General features: G+C 40.8%; 1 pseudogene; it reads right to left on the minus strand.

Moving 5' to 3' along the window:
* Nucleotides 1-1,972: 1,972 nt before the first annotated feature.
* Nucleotides 1,973-3,257, minus strand: LOC140845392 (olfactory receptor 1C1-like; annotated as a pseudogene).
* Between the last annotated feature and the right edge of the window lie 1,438 nt (nucleotides 3,258-4,695).

A 4,695-nucleotide genomic window follows, 5' to 3' on the forward strand; every position in this document is an offset into this window, starting at 1 on the left:
ACTGCATTTTCATAGGGACAAGAAACTAATGTATGTGTGCAACACATAGAGAAAAAGCATTTCTATAGCAATAAAAAAGATGCTTTGTGTGACCAGCTCATTTTCAAGCTATTGAAATGTATCATATTTGGCATTTCTTATTTTGAACTTGTTTCTTCCCTTCAAAAACAAGTAAAATTTAATTATGCATTTGTTGAAATTGTTTAAGATTTGCATTTGAAGTGTTCCTAGAAACATTTGCCATCCCTCATATAGTAGGCAAAATAATTGTCATTCAAAAAGCTCATATATTAATCCCCAGAGCCTATGAATAAGTTACTTTATATGGAAAAATAGGATATTGTAGATGTGATCAAAATCATGGACTTTGAGATGGAGAGATTCTCCTGGATTAGCCAGGTGAGCCCTATGCAATCACGTAAATCCTTCAGATCAGGAAGCCAGAACCAGAGAGGGCAGTGAGATGAGCATTGTTGGCCAATGCTGACTTTGAAGATGGAGGCAAGGAGGAAGGTGGGCAGCCTCTAGAAAACTGGGAGAGGCAAGGACTGTCCTCTGAAACCTTCAGAAGGGGACATAGCCCTGCTGACAATGATGCAGGGGTTCTTGTTCACGAAGCCGAAGAATAAGCTTCACAAACAGTCAAGGTAGGAGAGCAAGGTACAGGCTTTTATTTAGAGCTACAGTGAAAGGACAGAGCTCCCGGCTCACGCCAGGAGGGACAAGAGAGTCCGTAGTGGTGGGTTGGTGGGTTGTCTAGAAGGTTTTATAGGCAGCTGAGGATTTTTCGAGAACATGAAAAAACTAAGGGGTGTGGACTTGTTAAGTGGTCTCTGAATATTTAGAATTAACTTAACACAAGCAACTTCCTCTGATGATTTCTCCCTGAGATACCAGCATCTTGGTCTGGGGGCACAGGAAACAAGGCCACCTGCTCAGCCCCCAAGGTGGGCTGAGGCATTGTTGGCTAAAGAGTAAGTTAAGAATTTCTAACGTCTTCACTTCTTGGGTATTAAAATGCAATCTTATCTTTAAGGTGGAATCCTTCCTGCCTTTTACTGTGTTGCTTATGCCTGGGCTTACTTGCTAAATGAGTTGCCCAGTTTGCAAAATCACTTCATCAGATCTGAAGGAGGAAAGGCAGCACATAGGCCTGGGCCTTTTAGTGTGCTGAAGTGAACCTTACACATGGTTATAAATGGTTAGCATAATAAAACCTGTGCTCCTCTTCTTCATCTGGGGAACATTAACTGATGTCACTGAAGAATGATTCTAGAGCTCAATGTGTTTAACATAGAGTTTTAGCAGGGGTGGGGGTTCCTTGCATGTAGTTACATTGTTCTGACTGCAAATATCCCGCCCGCCCCCTCCGGAGGCCCTCACCCTACTCTGACTACACCCACAGTCCCTGTCTCATCAACATGATTCTACTTAGTTAATCTGACCTATAAAACTCTGAGATGCAGTTTAAACTACAAGGTTTGTGGCCCTCTGTTTCTGCAGCAATAGAAAAAACTAAGACACTGAATAAGATTCAGTGCTTCATTATCAGTATATCACATTTGAGCTACATTGTTTCTTTAATGAAGATTACAGGAGGATACACACACATATACACCCTGTATATCTAAGTAAGAGAGAGTAAACAGGAGCGGCCATTCTCCAACTACGTCCAACAGCGTAGACGAGTCTCACAGACAATATTGAACACAAGAATTTGGATGAAGCAAAGGTACCCTGTATGTCATTTATCTTATATACATATTAAAATATTAAATATTAAAAGAAGAATTTTCCTTATGAGTTTTATAATTTTATCTCCCGCATTACTCTGAAGATTAAATGTGATAAAGTGCTGATCAGCACCTCCAGCATTAAGGAGACAGTGAGCAGAGGGCTGCTCTTGGGACCGGCATCACCATCACCGTCGTCAGGCCGTGTCGTCATATTCTGACCACCGCCACCATGTGGACTAATTCAGCCACCAAGCTCCTGCTTGCTGCTGAAAGCGTGCTCCCCGGCACAGCTCTTTCTGAAGCGCTCTCTTCGCATCCCTGCTCCTCAGCCTGGAGATGAAAGGATTCAGCATGGGCGTCACCGCTGTGTACGTGACGGCTGACAGGGCGTCACTGTCAGGGTGCGAGACCAGGAGGGGCTGAAGCGGACCGTAGTCGCTGTGCCACAGAGTGACACCACCATGGGCACGTGGGAGCCACAGGTGGAGAAAGCTCTCTGCTCGCCCTGAGGAGACGCAACCTTCATAACGGTGGGAAAGATGAGTCCACGCGATATGAGGATGCAGAGAAGGGCTGTGAGAGCTGCAGGAGAGGATGGAGATCACAGAAGAAGTGACAGATGACACTGGGGGCACAGAGGACAGACGAGCCATTAGGACAGTGTGCAGGAGGGCATGGGGTTGGGTGGCAAGCCAGAGCCCAGCCACCAGCTGGACACCAAGGGGAAGGGTCACTGTGGCAGTATAATGTGAAGGGTGGCAGATGGCACACACCTGTCATATGCCATCACGCACAGAGGGAGGCTGTCCGTGTTCACAGAAGAAATGGAGAAGAGCTGGATGACGCTGCCTGCAGAGGAGGCGGTCTGGGGATCAGTCGAGATGCTCACTACCATTTGGGGGACAGCAGTGCAGGTAAAACAGATGTGTGTGGTAGTTAGCTTTAAGCACAATTCTTTCTTGCACCATATAAAAAACAGATTCAATTCACCTCATCAATTCCACAAAGAAGAGATTTGGCAAATGGATCTTCAATATTAGGAATCCAAAGATACACTTAAGAATGCAATATTGCAATTCCTGTCTAGGAAAATTTCTAATGAAGGAGCCATTTACATTTTTCTTTTTCCATATTAACTTGTAAAAGTTGAAGGGAAATATTAATATACAACTGGTGTATAATTATAGATGGCATCTATTTCTGAAAAAAATGTCATAGCTTTTAGGTTTTGGTGTGCTTCCCATCAATCAGCATCCTCAGGGCGACCTTCCTGGCCTTGTTTCTTAGATTGTATACTACTGGATTAAATGTTGGGGGCACTCTAGTGTAGAACACAGAAATGATAAGGTCAAAATAGATGGGGATCCTGAAGTTGGCTTCAGATGAGCAATGAAGCCAGCAGAGAGGAATAAAATAATGACCACCAGGTGTGTAATGCCAGTAAAGTAGGCAGAGATCCAAGAAAGACAAGTTCTTTAAGAAGAAATACTCATGGAGATGGTGGTCCAAGGGTGTGATCATGATAATGAGGACGTTCCCTGTGGGGGCGCAGGTACATCAAGCAGGAGAGCAGTGAGTGTGTGGTGGACGTTTCTCCTCTGGGAGGAAATCCCATGAGGATAAATTCAGTCAAAACTGTGATGTTCATTACTGTTGGAGGCATGGTTTATATAAAGTAAAAGAGAAATAAAACATCATTATGAAGTTTTTTTAATATGAAATATATAGTAGATGTCCACATGTAGTAATTACAAATTTATAACAAACATTTATGCATTATCTATTAATCATCAAGCATTTTCTGATCATGTTTGATTGAATCAATTTAACTTCAGTTTACATAAAAGTGTCACCATACTCACAAATAGATCCTGTAAAGAATGTTGAAAGACTACAGGGCTTCCACTTACACTGGAAAATCTTTATGAAAAAAACTTTTCTTCCCTCTTGATAAGCCCAAATTAACAAATAAAGACACTTCTGATCTCATGATCAATGCAAACTCCATTTCAAAATACCATACAAGAATTTAAATAGTAAATGGTTTTCAAAACAATTTTGACCTAAATTATTTGTCTGTTTATTTTAACCCTTTTGCTCTGATATTTTACCCATATTAAATAAGTAAAAAATTGTGTTTTCATGTACCATTGTTTTATTTCATCATACCCACTCTTCCAGGTCTGTGACACATGACCTTGCAAATATGTTTCCATGCCCAGTCCCTTCCCCATTCCACTTCCCTGTCTCCCTCTTTGCATCCCAAAAAATAAATGCTGAGTCCGTGGTAGGTAAGAAGGAACCCCACAAAGTTGTACCTAAATTCAAATAGTCAATATGAGGAAACAGTACGGTTGGCCATTCATTTTGCAATGACAAGCAGGCGTCTGCTATTTGTACAGACTTTGTTCACCAACCTTCATCTTAATTTAAAAAATATAAAGACTGTACTTTACTATTTCCCCTGTCATAGTCTCTCCTTGGCTCATTATTTCAAATATGCTTTCTTCTATTATGATGGCTGTTAAGAAGGCCACAGACTAAATGTTCAGGGTTGTTTGGTTTGGGAGAGAAAGGATATAAAATGATTTTAATCTATTAAAAGAAACAATTCCACTTGTAATGAAAATTTTTTTTAAGTTTAGAATGTATTCTGGCAAAAAAGGTCAAATTCATTTAAGTGACTTCTAAAATATAATTTTATGGTGATAAAATAGACATGTTGTATCTCTGCTGCTATTTCTGGTAAAATAGTCTATCAACTACTCTCAATTCTTAACCTTAGAATATGCCTGACAAGCCCTGAGTGACTGAGTTTAAAAAAAGAAGTTAATGCACTAAATAGGCAGATTTTCATGTCTATCTCTTCTAGCTTGAGGGAAATATAATGTCCAGGAAAAATTGCCTCAAACATAATGTTCTTAATAATCCTATTTCCCTCACCTGTAAATCATTAATA

Source organism: Manis javanica, chromosome 13 (assembly GCF_040802235.1).
Source record: "Manis javanica isolate MJ-LG chromosome 13, MJ_LKY, whole genome shotgun sequence".
NCBI classification, from domain to species: Eukaryota; Metazoa; Chordata; class Mammalia; order Pholidota; family Manidae; genus Manis; species Manis javanica.